The following is a 16,170-nucleotide window of genomic DNA, read 5'->3' as shown; positions in this document are numbered from 1 at the left end:
GAGTAGTCTAGCTTTTTAAATACGGAATTCCATACACATAATGTAAATCTGTCCCTCAAGGATTGGTACGATCTCTGTGTATAAAGGCAAAAGCAAATTAAGGTAACAGCAGCAAAGGATCTTGAAGTCTGCACCCCCCCCAATTACAACAGGGGTGGGAGAGGAGACGGAATGTTTTCTTATTTCTTTTTCATTAATAGTTGGTCTGCTACTGCATTTTTGCATTATTTTCTTCAAGAGTATTGTACTTTTCATTAAAATATTTCATTAAAAGTTCATTGACTTCATCCATGTTGATTAAATATTCTAGCTCATTTTTAAATAGAACAAAAGAACAAATTGGTGGAAGGCAGCATTTCCAACCACCTATGGTTCAGGTGACGTATGTCCTGACTGTCACTTTGCTTCTTTAGCGCACCCTCTGAATCTTAAGCACATATGAGTCTCTGCTAAAGCTTAGTATTTGTTCCTCCTGTAAGTTTTTTCGGTGGTGTAGCGTCCTATATTTAGTCATTCCCCGCATTAGTTAACGTCTTCGGAGAGAAGGACTTCTTTTCCCTTTTATATTCTTTGATAAAGAAGGGAACTTCTCAGAGCCGATACTATATCAGAAAAACTATTTACAGGATGAGCAACATACTCTGATTTAGCTGAGAATCAACTCATTCAAGCAAAGTATCAATCTGAAGCTATGTCACCTGTTGCTGTTGGTTGTGCACGATGCCCTACACCAACCGCCATTTAATTCTTCCGATCTCAAAATGCAGCAGTTACTATAATTAACTAGGATGACATAAATTAATTCTAAATCATTACTGTCAATAAATAGTTCAGAAATGCAGCAAAAGGCGATTGAAAACATTCCATCTCATCCCCAGCTACTTCTTGGATTGGAGAAGAGGTGGGTCCAAACCCGTTTCAAGATATTTCGCTTCTGTGCCTCTAAATGATTTTTCCCAAATGCCCACCTGGGTTGACATTTGTCAATTCAGGCGTATTAGGGCAAATTTGTTGGCCAATATTTCAGGGGAACCATATTAGGTGGGCCAACGTTGCTCCCACAGTAAGGACAGATAGTACAGAGAATGAAAGAACATCCATGCCTTTTCCGAGATTCGAACACAGACAGGGAACAATCTTTTCGGTGCAAGACATGTTCCCTGACCCCTACGTACTCCAGTCGACATGCCCCTAAATGTTGCTTTTTCCTTCATTCATCGGGCCGGTATTAACCCTTGAGGAACCGATTTACACTCAGTAAAATGAAGCCTTCTTTTACCACAGCATTCGTTTTTCTACTAGAAATAACCTTTTTTTTTCCTCTCCGTCAAACTGGTTTTTATAATAAGAATAGATACTGTTGCCATTTAGGGCGACATAATTTTATAGAAGGGCTGATTTAACCGATAACTTGCATACAACATTAAATATTTCCAACGAAATATATGTCATTAGTAAAATGTTAAAAATGGAGTTGGATGTTAAAAATGGTAGTTAAAAATGAAGTATTGCGTTCACATTGTTAAGCAATATATTGAGCATTGTTGAATTATTCCTGATTTTGGTCTCAGAATTGACTAAGCGTGTCATGTGATTGAACGCGACTGGTCCTTTTCCTTAGTTTTTTCAATCTTTCTTTTTAATTATTTTTTTAATTTTCTTGAAAAATAAAATGTTGAAAGTATTTTTTAAATTTGTTTTATTAAATAGACTATATTTCACATTTTTTTTCTTCAAATTCTGTATTTTATTATTTAAAATAGTGTAATAAATTTATGTATCTAATTAATTAAAAAATTTCGGCCATTAAGAAATAAATGATAAAAGTAATAAATAATTTTTAAGCATTATATTTTACAGGGAATTAATTATTTTTGAATAAAGTGATATTATAATTTTGTTCTAAATGTCTTTTCGCTTAAAAATTCCCGATGCATAGTGATAAACGCTGTTGTTGCTATTGTTGTTGTTGTTGTTAATTTACGTCGCACTAGAGCTGCACAATGGGCTATTGGCGACGGTCTGGGAAACATCCCGGAGGATGATCCGAAGACATGCCATCACAATTTTGATCCTCTGCAGAGGGGATGGCACCCCCGCTTCGGTAGCCCGACGACCTGCGCAAGCACTTTACGGTAGCACAGTTTAACGAGGACCAATACCGCACACCCTCGGTCCCTACGCAGACTGACCGTAGCCAGTGATGCTTGACTTCGGTGATCTGCTGGGAACCGTGTCTTAGTGATCAGTCCACTGCGGGACAGTGATAAACGCAAAATATGATATTAACATTTAGATATCCAAACTTTCAACTATTCCCTTTAGATTACAGCTTCCCCCTATATTTTGAGTGTCAAATATCCGAGTACGCTGGATATTGGCTTTCAAAGAGTTGAAATATTTGTTCATTAGAACGAAAGTCATTAAAATGATATAATCTTTTTTTTCTTACTGTATAATTAAGTCATTCAAATTCGAGGAATTAAAATAAATTGAAAATGAAAGAAAAATTTTGTTGACTTCATTAATTATAAACTGCTTCCTAACAATTAAAACATTTAAATATTAAAATAGGAAAAAATTAAACTTAGTTATATTGGAACACGTAATAGAATGCTACATTTTTATTGCAATTTTTTTCTTTTACTGTTTTTGAAAAATTTCACCAAGAAAATTGTATATTTTTGAAAAATAAAATTCATGCACATATTTTAAATATTCCTTCGAATCCGTCTGATTTTGCAGAAAATAAATAAAAATCGTTATGAAATTGAGATAAAAAACATTTATCCGTTAAGTTTTGTAATCTTAAAATTAAAATTTAAATTTTTCCCATTAATATTACATTAGTTATATTTTTGTAAAATTATGATAGTTAAAATTACTTTTCGTGTACGTAAAAATATAAATATAATAAGAATAGGTCCTAAGCATGCATGTAACTGATATTTTCCAATTCCTTGGGAATATTTTTATTTTATCTAAAAGCCCATATTTGTAAGAATTTATGTTCTATAAATTTTCAAAGTTACGACCCATAAATTCGTGATTATTAGACATAAACAATGTCACCTGGGATTTATTAACAAAAAAAAATATTTGAAAAGAAATAAAATCCCGACTTCTCCTACTAAAGGGAACTGTCAAAAGCTTATTGCACTTTTTTAGAGAATCTATTTCAGAAGAACGAAATAAATTTTGAATCAGGATTTAGTTGTTCTCCTGAGACTTCTGAATTGTAATAAAAGAACATTTATTTTTAAAAATCTTTTGTGTATTTTCTGTTATAATGTGTTATTCTGTTTTTCAAATTTTATGATTGCAAAGATTTTATTTGCTTAAATGATTGAAATATGTTTACAAATTTTAATCTCATTGCGATGAGAAAATAAACTAGTAAGAATTAACTCTAAAAATCATTTAAAAAAACATGGAATCTTAGAAAAGAAAGATTTAATTTACTTCACTTTAAATTTATTTGCAATAAAGTACAATTTTGTTGTTGAAAAATCTATAATATTCTAAACACTAATGCGTATATTGCTAAAAAAATGAAATTTATTTTTCTCATTGGCAACAAAGAATTGAAAATTGAAATATCAAGCGAGTCACGAGACAAAGCATTTAAACGTACATGATAAAAAATTTCCTAACAAAAATTCTTTTCAAGCGGTGGCAACGAATAGCTGAGATAAATTGAACTACAGGATGCTTTAAAATGAAAGGGAAAAGAAAAAGAATTCAAGTTTTTCTATTTTTTTTAGTTTTGTTTTAATTAAGTTATTAAATGTAGGTTCCAATGTAGGTTCAATAATAATTTAGATCTATAAATTTTAATGATGCTTCATTATTCACGTGGGTGAAAAATGCAGTTTATCCCCAGAGATCAACTGGCTTTTCTTTTTTTCTATTTTCTTACATTTTTCTTTGGTTTTTATAAACGTTATGAATTTAGTTTTAATTTAATAAAGGACTTTAAACTGTTTTAATTCTAAACCATGAAATTTATAATTCTGTACGTACGGAACTTCTGTGAACAATTTATTTTAAATGTAATTTCAATGTACACTAATTGAAACGTTTATAAATCAAAGGTTTCACAGATTGCTTATGTTTCATATTTTCAGAACTTCCTTAGAAAAAAAGATTACCAACATTCTATAACGATAAATTTAAAAGCAAAAGTATTCAATAAGCGAACGAAGCGATTTTGAACTGCGAATGCAGTTCAAGGAGTTGGCGAGAGTAGCATGCAGGGGATAGTTGACCTAATTAATATTTTCTATCATTACCATTTGAAAAAAAAAATATTAATTTCAATAAATAGCCTATCAATGTAATAAATTTCCTGTACGGAAAAGATGGACTCGTCAGCTAAAAGAAATCAGTGGACAAATCTAGACTCATGATAAAGCTGTCATGAGCCTAGATTGAGCCTTACCACATTAAAACCGAACTGAAATCAAAATAATTTGGTTCAGTTATTTTAAATATAAAAAAATGTAACAAAATTAAGTGCAAAAGAATTAAAAATTAAATCCAAAATAATTGGTCCAAATATAAGTAATTTCAATAGTACATTATATTTGGCCTTTCTCTCTGAAAATTTTGTCTTTACACCTTTATGAATATCAGCCTTTTACTCATATAGGAATTTTATTTTATTTTATATCCGTCGTTGAACAGCCGACCCAATTTTGGGTTTACGACTACTAATGTTCAACTCCGTAGCCTTGTAATTTTGAACCAATCTAGAAGACAAGGAAACTCCTGGATCAGTACCCCCAGAGGTATTGATTTGTTGTGGGAACATGGAGGACTTTGAGACTCGACAGATTTAACGTGCATCAGTCACCATTTACTACACGGGGAGTCTTCGGCCGGCAAGGATCGAACCCACGAATTCTTGATCATGGGCCTAGTGGCCTACCAACCAGGCTATCCCGGCCCGTCATATAGGAATTAGGTTGAACAAGATCTAATCTATCTTGGACTTTTAAAAGTTAGCAATATCTATCTATCTTGATAGTTAGTTCTACCTGCGTTAATATTAGCCTTAAGCTAATCTTTGGTTCGGACTCAAAAATATCTTCTTCTATTTCAAGCTTTTAAAAGTGAAGTTTATAATTATATTGTAAGAGTTAAATTAAAATAGAATTGGTGGTGCGTATAAAGTAAGGTTATTTACGTATAATTTATCAAAAATGGATAAATGCATAATTGGATGTATCTCTGGATATAGTCATGATAAATAAAATTAAGGCCGAAATATATAACAGGGTAATTATAAAATTAAGGGGGATGTCATCGTTAATGAAAGTGGTAGTACAATGCTAATGTGGGATAACAATAACCCAATAGATCCGAAGGATCACAAAGTGTGAGATTTGAACAAATTGGATAATTTGGTGTCACCAAATTTGGAAAAAGGGCGAAATTAAAATAAATTTAAGATTAAAGATAAAAAAAACGATAAAGTCATGCTATATCCAAACAATATATATGATTTAATACAGTAAGATGATTTTTCCAATAAGAAAAACTAATAAATTCACATTTATGCATGCCCATAACAATAAAAAAAAGGTACTCACCACATACAGAAGGAAAAAAGGTGATAACTAATAGCTATAAAGGTAAAGCTAAAAAAACAATCACACAAAACTTTCTGTTCAACTAAACATTTATTTTTGTAAAACTACTTATTTTGATTATTTCGTAACAAACAAACAATATGATTTCAACACATTTTGTGGCACAGAAAAAATATATCTTTTAAAAAGAAATGGGTGACAAGAGAATTTAAAGAAACCAAAGGCGTCATGCAAAAAGTTAAATATAAAAGAACGAGTAACTTAACCGTTAAAATAAATATGAGAAGAAAACTTAAATTTGAGAGGGCTTTTAATGTTAAAGAAAATTAAAGGTATAAAATTTTGATTTTAAATTTACAGAATTTGATTATAGTTATGCATTGAATTTAAGATAAAGGTTAAAAAAAAATGTGAAAGGAAATCCCTCGATACGGACCGAAGTCCGCATCTCGGAGAATTTAAAGAAAGGTAACCTGCCCGAAGGCTCGAGAAAAAGAGAGTGTATTCAAAGTGACTTAAAAATTCCTTAACTCGTACAGGACCAGAAAAATTACGACCAATTAAATTTAAAGAGGCGGAGAGTTTGAAATTTAAAGGAAAGAGATTGGTTAGTTAGCCCCCCTCAAATTAAAAGAAGAAAAAGAAAGGCGTGAATAGAGGGGTTGGTTGACTTTCCCCACAGGAAGTGCGATGACCGCAATGACCATGAGAAAGGTCAACAAGAAAGTTAGATTAAAATTGCTAAATTGGAAAAAAAGGAAAACGTTTAAAGAAAAATTAAAGGCTTAGGTAAAATTCGAAATTAAATTGTCACATTACATTAAGTGTAAATGTGACATATATGTTTGAGAATATCAGTCTCTTACTATTTTCAAGTCCGATTCCATGACTTATTTTGGAAACTGATCTAAAAATATCTCTCTAAGGCTCGTACCTTTAAAAATGAGAAATAAAGTCTTATATTTTGCTGCAGAGATGGCACATCATAGATTATTTTAAGCACCAAATTACCTAAAACCTGTCATAAAACTTTATCAATTCAAATTTCTCTTAATATACGCATCAGAATCAAAACTTTTCTCAAGGTTTAGACTAATATTTTGGCTCAAGTTTAATTTTCTTCAAAACCTATATTGAAATAGCCGTTAAATAAATTTCTTGAAAACACTTTAAAACTCAAAGGTACAAACAAAGTACACTCCGAATGAATCGGCAAACAAAAATAAATCGATTTCAGAACGTTGTTCACTTCTAAGATCTTCTAAAGTCCATTAAACAACTCCTTGAAAGTTGGCTAACACCTACTCTCTCATTGGCTGCATAAGCCAATCCACCTCTAGGTCCCCCAATACAGAAACGCTTTTCCAAAATGACGGCAGCTAATTATTTTGAGAAATTTTTCGAAGCTTTTCCCAACCACCCTTTAAAGCAGCTCAACTCTTTCCACACAAGCCAAAAGATGCCTCTTGTTGGTTTTCGGCTTATTGGGAGTTATGGTGATGGCGACAGCAAGTTTTCTCTAATTAAAATCCAGAGCTGCAGAATGTGTGTTCTCAGCCATTTATCTTTGAAGTGGAATTAAGAATAAGAGTTGGCAATTTCGAAAAGGCTAAGTGTAGTTACCAAAACAAAAGGTGAGAGCCTTTGAGACTATTCTGGGAATTTTCTGGTACCACTTACGCGGAAGACTCTCTGTGCGAAGTTGCTCTTAAAACATCTCACCTACGAATTTCGCTAATAGTAATAAATACAGGGTTTTATATCTGTTTCTTTAAAAAAAAAAGAGCTTGCTTAAAATAGATGAAAGATTGAAGTCAAGAAAGATTTTCTTTAAAAATTCACTCCAGTTGAATGGTTTTATAATTGCATATTTGACAGTATTAAATACAATAACAACAGTAAAATTACTAGACAGTCAAATTAAACAGTAAATAACAGTAAAATTACTAGACAGCTGGACAATTACTTGTTTTAAAAATGATGTCCTCCTGCTGTTGAGTATACGCTCTTATCAACTGCATTGTTTAGCCAATTAGATAAGTGGCTAGCAATGTCCAAATCCATTACTTTGTAACCCAGAGTCGGACTGGTTATAAACCTGAAATCGCGATCACTCCCCCGGGGTCAAGCTGCTATAATGGACCCTCATTAGAGGTGAGGCTTTTTGAATCCTATATTCAGTTAAGTTAAAAAGTGTTTTGAAAAACAAAAACGTAGTTTTAGGATAAATTTAATTGAAAGTTGTTTCATCATTATCATTCAAATATTTTTCAGAATTTCAATTTTCTCATGGCTGGCACTGAACTATTACGTTATTTGCCGGCAGTGTTGCTTATTTAACGTTACCCGTAGGGGGGGGGGCAATAAGAACCTGAGTCGCGGAGGTGGGAAACATTACCATACTGATACCCACGGATACGAATACTTATTCCTAGGTTGGGCCACATTAACACATCATGCGAATTAGGACAAACAGAGAGAGAGAGAGACATCGATGTTCAAAGATGAATTCGAACCCGTAACCATTGACTTCGGAGTTAGATGCTGCTTGGTTACTTGACTGGCTTTATAGAACCTTATAAAATGAATTAAGACGGTAGTACATTAGTGTCTTTTACTTCAACAGCTTGAGGCAGATCTTATTCAATGTTTAAGTCTAGTGGGGGGGGGGCTTAAATAATGGAACAACAATAAAAGAGAGAGAGAAATATTTATGAATCATAGAGCAAACCTACGCACTTGTTTCCTTTCAGATATTCTGTAGGTTATGACAGTGTAGGTACCGCCGTTACGACTTAAAAATTTTTATGATTTGTTATCACAAATTTAATTTTTTGGAATAGGACATTGACTATGTAAATTTAAAAAAATAAAGTTTTTAAAAATTAAGCAGAAAATATAAAATTTGCTTAAAAGAAGTTTCTAAATTTCAAATAAATTTTTCAAACCAACTCACGGAAGAATGAAATCAGAAACAGTATTCTTAACTTTTGAATGAAATCTAAGTCTCGCAGTGGACTGATCGTTAAGACACGGTTCTCATTAGATCACCGAAGTCAAGCATCACTGGCTGCGGTCAGTGTGCGGGTGGGTGATCCACTTGGATCAGTCTGCGTAGGGACCGAGGGTGTGCGGTATTGGTCCTCGTTAAACTGTGCTACCGTAAAGTGCTCGACTTCGCGCGCAGGTCGTCGGGCTACCAAAGCGGGGGTGCCACTCCCTCCGCAGAGGATCGAAATTGTGATGGCATGTCTTCGGATCATCCTCCGGGATGAATAGCCCATTGTGCAGCTCTAGTGCGACGTAAATTAACAACTACAACAACAACATATGAAATCTAAAATTAATCATTTTTTCAGGGGCCCAAAGGCTTTATAATACCAGTTCAACTTTGCTTGTAACTCAAAACACAAACCAGAAGGCAAAAGCACACCCTCATCCAACATAGTCAAAACAATCTTCTTGAGTAAAAGTAACCCAAGCGGGGAAGAAGATCATAAAAACCTCCCACAGTTAACCCGATGGCAAGCACGACGTACACTCCTTCCTGTAGAATTTACAGCATAAGACGTACTGCAAATTAGCATGGAATAGGAAATCACATAATCACAGAATAAGAAAATGTTTCCATCCGATTTTATTTTATTTTATAACCGTCGGTGAACAGCCAACACAATTTTATGGGTGTACGACTACTGGTCTTCAACTCCGTAGCCTTGTAATTTTGAACCCAATCCAGAAGACAAGGGAACTCTTAGATCGAGTATTGGGAGAAATTTGCCTTCGTGGGGGATTTTTTGATGGAGCTAACCCGCATTTGCGTTACATGGAGTGGAAGACCACGAGAGCCTCCCACGGTTAGCCTGATGGCAAGTGGACTCTAACCCATGATCCGTCTACCACTGAGGATATTTCACGTCAGCACTGTGGTCAGTGCAAGCCGGACGCGGAATTCGTATCGACTGGGATTCGAACCCGGTTTGCCTCATTGGAGGACGAACGCTCTATCCCCTGAGCCATCGCGGCTCGTTTCTATCTGTATAAACATACATTAACAACTATGAAGAAAAAAACACTTGAGCCGTTATGGCTCAATGATTGTGGTTCTGAGCTACGGATCTATTTTTCGCCAGCTGTTTAAAGCCAACTTAGCTTTAGATAGATATATCGCAGCTGGTTTAGAAAGTAAATGCAGCCAGGGAGCCATGCTGACCACTTTGCCACCTTTATGCTGTTTTATTCGATATTGTGGAGCTCCCTGGCTGTTGTAGGAATACCTTACTTGAAAAATTACTTGCTAGCATTTCCGCGATTTTTAAAATTTTAGATGGATTTTTTTTATCCGTCCTATTCTCTATTAGCTGTTCTTCTTTTGGGCTTATTTTATCATATTTTATCAAGTCATTTTAATTAAAAATAGAAGGAAATAGGCAGACTTCTGACTAAATTGCTGTTTTAAGAAAAGCAGCTAGTTTCATCTACGTCTTTTCTAATTTTCAGAACTGTAAGCATAAAAATATTGTTGTTTAATTCAAAGAAAAGCAAAAACTGAAAAGCAACAAAATAATATTTTACTATCTTTATGCATTCAAGAAAAAAAAACCATTTATTCATACACCATATGTTGCTTAGGACACGATTTATCTATCAAACATAAATATATATAGATGGATTTTTTTTCACATTGAACTAATCATTTTCTTTTAAAATCTACAACAACACAGTTAACATTATGTAGTTAAATTCCTAGAAAATATTCAAATGGATTTGAAAAGAAAAAAGTTATTCGGATGATGGAACGATTCCTATAATGAATAATGTTATAAATTTCATTCTTGGTTACTTACTGAAACTAAAATTACAATAGTAAGAAGTAATTTAAAATTTCTCTTGAAAAGAAAAATACATTTCCAATCTAGGAAACTATCAAAGACAAAACATTCCTGAAATTATTATTTCCACTTTGCGAGGTATTTCTTTTCCTGTAATTCATTTTGAGTATGAAGATAAAAATATAAAATGAAATATCTCTGCTATTCTTATAATGAAGTTTATCACTTAAATCGAGTTTTATTGCAACATTTAATATGAGTTATATTTTTTGATAGTTGCAAAAAATTGCGTTATTAATACGAAACACATGGTATTCTCTAATCACTGCTCGATATATATATTTCTAGAATTCGTGTTAAAATTATACACATTATTGGTGCTGCTAATTAATGCTTAAGCATGGTAAAAACTAAATTTTTTATCGGTTATGATGAAAAAGTATTGAGAATGGTGGTATTAAAACCTGTTTGATTGCCTGGTGAAATTTGGAGGTTACACACTTCATTTCCCAATTTTTTCGGGTTATCCAACATGTTTTATTATTTCAATATCGCCTTTCTCAGTAACGATTTGTCAGTTTTGAAAAACGTTTTTGATTTATCATCGTTTAAATATTAATTATTGACCCCTGATGCAGCTGCAATTTTTTTAAATAAGTTATGGACAAGAAGTTAAAATTCTTATGTAATAAGCGTAGTGATTGTGGAGGTTTTTTTCAATAGAGAACACCCTGACATGTTTTACTATCTACAAAGGTGTTAAAAAAAATATTTTTCTAAAGAAAACTGATGCTATATCCTTACTTTGAATGACTAAATAAATAAGATTATTTATGTTTAGCCCCTTTCTAAAACATAATTAATTCTGATCTAAAAAAAAAAATAATTATATATATATNAATTTCTAATCTAAGAAGCTATCGAAGACACTCCTGGAATTATTATTTTCCCTTTGCAAGGATTTTTCATTTTCTATAATTCATTTTAAGATTTGAAGATAAAATATATAAAAGGAAATATCTTTGCTTTTCTTCTACTGAAGTTTATTACTTAAATCGATTTTCATTGTAATAATCATAATAATTAAAATTATATGATTATTACAATAAAAATGATTTGATTATTACATAATCATAATAGTTAAAATAAAATAAATACAGTGCATTATGTAATCGCTAATAATAATCGTAATAATCATAATAGTTAAATTAAAATGCCTTATTAATGCAAAATACAGTGCATTATGTAATCGCTGTTAGAAATATATATTTCTTAGGATCCATGTTAAAATTACATGCATTATTCGTGCATTATTATTATTAAATTTTTATGCATTACTGCATTAATGTTTAAGCAAGAAAAAAATAAAAATTTAAATTAATTCTGACGATTCCTTAAAGAATCAATGTTTAATTTGAAGGCTTTTTTAATTCAATTTTTAACAATTAGATAAAGGTGTTTATCACATTACACCCTGTATATTTAAAATGCAATCTTAATAACGTTTTATTTCTGTTCAGGTCTGAACTTAAAAAAATTTAGTTCCCAGACAATGAGGAAAAAAAATAGCTTAACTTTTTGTTATTTCCACTGTTCTTAGTTGCTGAAGTACCTGCATCTTTGACATAAAAAAAAACTTCAAATAAACAAAATATTTTATTGAGGCTTTTTGTTAGTTGGATTTCAAGGTTCAACAAAGAATTTACAAAAGCATTACCCTCACAAACAAACAGAATTTCTTTTCAAATACGGGAAATGAACTTAAGTTCCTTTTTATTTTGAGTTTCAATTGCTTTTTTTTTCTTTGCTTTTTTTTTCCTTCTGATTCTCAAAGACTAATATTGTTACTTACCGTGCTTACTTCAGAAAACAATTGAAAAACAATGTTAAAAAGCGGTCCGGATTTGTTATAAGCCTTCTTTCTCCAATTTCGTAAATAAAAGAATAAATATTAGTATTTATTGAGGCTTAACATTCCCTTATAGAATTCCTTTTAAAAATATTATCAAGCTCTTTCCGTATTTCAAAAATTGCTTCACCGCGAACACCCCAATTTAAGAGATGTTTTTAAATTGGGCTTATTCAACAGATACAATTCTTATATTGAATTACTATTCTTTAGAGTTTTACAATAATGACTTCTTTGAAAAAGGAAGAGAAAATTCAATAACGAGCCTCTTTTAAATGTTTTTATGTCACAATAAGGCCGATTGAAATACAATTCAAAACAATTTTAAGAAAAGCTGATTTTTACCATATTTTCCTATACGGGTAAATATATTCACTGAAAACTTTATTTTCTTTTAATCGCATCTTACATCTGAATTACAGATTTGAAAATTTCTTTTAAAAAAAGCTGATATTTACCATATTTTTCAATTCAGGCTAACATATTCGTTAAAAAAATTTATATCCTTTAATTGTATCTTGCATCTGAATAACAGCTTCGAATATTTCTTTTAAAAAAAAGCTGATTTTTACCATATTTTCCTATTTGGGTAAATACATTCGTTGAAAAATTTATATTCCTTAATCATATCTTGCATCTGAATTACAGATTTGAATATTTCTTTAAAAATAGCTATTATTTACCATATTTTCCTATTCTGGCTAACTTATTCTTCAAAAAAATTTATATTCTTTAATTGTGTCTAACTTCTGAATTACAGTTTTGAATATTTCGTTTTAAAGCTAATGTTTATAACATTTTTCTACGATGGCCAGCATATTCGTTAAAAAATTTATATTCTTTAATTATATCTTACTTCTGAATTACAGATTAAAATTTTTTTTTTAGATCTAAAATTTTTTTCAGTACTGGTTAGTTACCCTAGAGAAGTGAGATTTTTAAAATGTTGGCAGAATCACAAAGCAGTGTGATAGCATTCTCAGCTAATGTTAAAAGGATCACCCGAACACGAAAGCTTAGGATCATTTTATAGCATTATTTTCGCCACCAGGGATTGAATTAGATGAAGTGTTTGATCGCGATACAGACTTGCCTACTTTTTATCGTTTCGAAGATGAATTTTCCAAGTGACAAGGAAAGGAAAATTTAAAAACTATTGAAGATGAAAATTATTTTATCAGTTTACCAGGACCTAACATACTATCGTTTGAATATTTTGCATTTATGTACAGGGCGTCCCGTAAATGATGCGACAAACTTCTAGGGGAAGTAGAGCACATCAGGAATAAGAATTACCCAAGGGAACCATGACCAGAAATGTTACCGTATGCCACTAAGGGCGCTTTCCAATTATGAATTGACATTTGTCTGAAGATATTATAAGTTTCTCCCGCGGTCATAGGAAATTTTGCTACCCCGGAGTACTATTGTAGGTGGCGGAAGTTTCGAGTCAAAGAGAGCTGGACTGGGACGAAAAGTTGCTGTGTTGCTTGCATCTAGCGATCCACATGCACATAATGAGTTTGTAGAGAAGAACTACTGCTGTGTTGCTTGCATCTAGTGAGCCTCACGCACATAATGAGTTGGATGTAGAGAAGAAGTACTGCTGTGTTGCTTGCATCTAGTGAGCCACATGCACATAATGAGTTGGATGTAGAGAAGAAGTACTGCTGTATTGCTTGCATCTAGTGAGCCACATGCACGTAATGAGTTGGATGTAGAGAAGAAATACTACTATATTGCTTGCAACTTGTGAGCCACATGCACGTAATGAGTTGGATGTTGAGAAGAAGTACTGCCGTATTGCTTGCATCTAGCGAGCCACATGCACGTAATGAGTTGGATGTAGAGAAGAAATACTCCTGTGTTGCTTGCATCTAGTAAGCCTCATGCACACAATAAGTTGGATGTAGAGAAGAAGTACTGCCGTATTGCTTGCATCTAGTGAACCACATGCACGTAATGGGTTGGATGTAGAGAAGAAGAACTGCTAAAGTCGATATAATAAGATAGCGTAATGTTGTCATCTGCTCTTGAATTTTCAAATCACACCTTGGTCTCACCTTAAGGGTTATTATGTAGCGAAGAGACGTGCTGGCTAAGGGGATAGAGCCTTTGTCTTCCAATGAGGTGAGCCAGTTTCGAATCCTGGCTGTGGCTGGTAGATACGAATTCTGCTCCCGGCTCGCATCGAAAACAGTGCTGACGTAAAATACTCTCAGTGGTAGACGGATAATGGGTTAGAACTGTCTTGTAATAGAGCTAATCGTATGACGTTATCGTTGTTTTCATCTAAATGTAACGCAAATACGGATTAGTTTCATCAAAAATCCTTCTACGAGCGGTTAGCGTGCCTGACTGCGAAGCCAATGACTGCGGGTTCGGATCCCACTCAGGGTATGGATGTTTCTCTCTGTGTGGTGTTCTCTATTGTGTCATGTGTGAATGTGGCTCACCCTATAAACGGGTATCTGTGGCAGTGTGGCGTGGGTAATGTTGCTCGTCTCCGTGACTTAGGTTTACAGGTGCCCACTGTGCAACGCAAATACTTCCAGCATTTTCTAGGCCAGTGTTTCCCAAAGTGAGGTACGCGTATCCCAGGGGTAAGGGAACAGTTTAGCAGGGGTACGCGTTCTTATGCGAAATATCTTACAACAAACGAAAATTTCAAAATTTTTTATTTAAAAACAAAGCTGGCCATGAAAATTTACGATTACGTATTTTTCTATTGGCCATTTTTTTTGCAGAGTTAGCAGTTAATAATTAGTGGTGCACGGCCTGTTGAGATTTTGTGTGTTTTGTGTGCTTCTGTGCAATTTTTTTACAGTAAAAAATACATTAATTCTTTTAATTAGTGGTACACAGCGTTACGAAAAATTTAGAAAGGGCAAACAAAAGTGATAAGTTTGGGAAACACTGGTCTAGGCGAAGAACGTAAAAGTTCAGTGCTTGCCATTGGAAAAAAAATCCTTCCAGGAAGGCTAATTTATCTCAATGTTTGTCTTCTGGGTTCGGTTCAAAATTACAAGGCTACGGAGATGAACATTGAGAGTTGTAAGTTTATGGTGACAACACAGCCTTAATAAGCTTAATGTTTTTTCTGTAGCTTTCTATATTATTAATGATACTTTTTTAATAATATGAGTCTGAATGTGTCATCTGATATCGTGTGATATGGGTTGATAATATTTTTTTCGTAATCCTTTTCGTTTGAAAATGAGCAAAGGGAAAAGTTTTTTGCATTACTCCATTTATTTTTAACCCTTTGAGGTTGATGAGATCCCGTTGTCCCTTTCTTTTATTCTTTTTCTGATGCTCTAATTGCAAGCTGAAACATATTTTGTTATATTTTTCAATTATGAAAAAACACTTTATAATATTTGCTAAAAATCAGTCAGAATAACTATATTTGTACTAAATATAAAATTCAAAAAAGTATTTAGAAATTTTTTTTTCACTCGCATTCAAAAATTTGTAAATAATTTATTTTTTAAATTAAATACATTTCAATGATGAATAACTGTTTCTCCTAAATAACAGCAAATAAGTGCATATCTGAAAAATTATTGTTTGGAAGTGAGCCGTGTTTGGAAGATTTTACCTTTACCGCACAGAAAAGACACAAGTATTTTAGGTTGTATTTCATAAACATAAATAATTAAATTGCTGAACGTAATTTTGTCACTTATTTTGACCTAAATTAATACAAAATTATAAAAAAATATGAAAAAAGGTTTAATAAAAATTCTGCGTCAGAGGATTAACTTGTTGTCGAAGGCCATTAAGGCAAGGAGTGCAGTTGTTCTTGCCTCCAGTGGCGCCATCTATGGCCAAA

This window comes from Parasteatoda tepidariorum, chromosome 4 (genome assembly GCF_043381705.1).
Source record: "Parasteatoda tepidariorum isolate YZ-2023 chromosome 4, CAS_Ptep_4.0, whole genome shotgun sequence".
NCBI classification, from domain to species: Eukaryota; Metazoa; Arthropoda; class Arachnida; order Araneae; family Theridiidae; genus Parasteatoda; species Parasteatoda tepidariorum.
Note: the sequence above shows the minus strand (reverse complement) of the source record.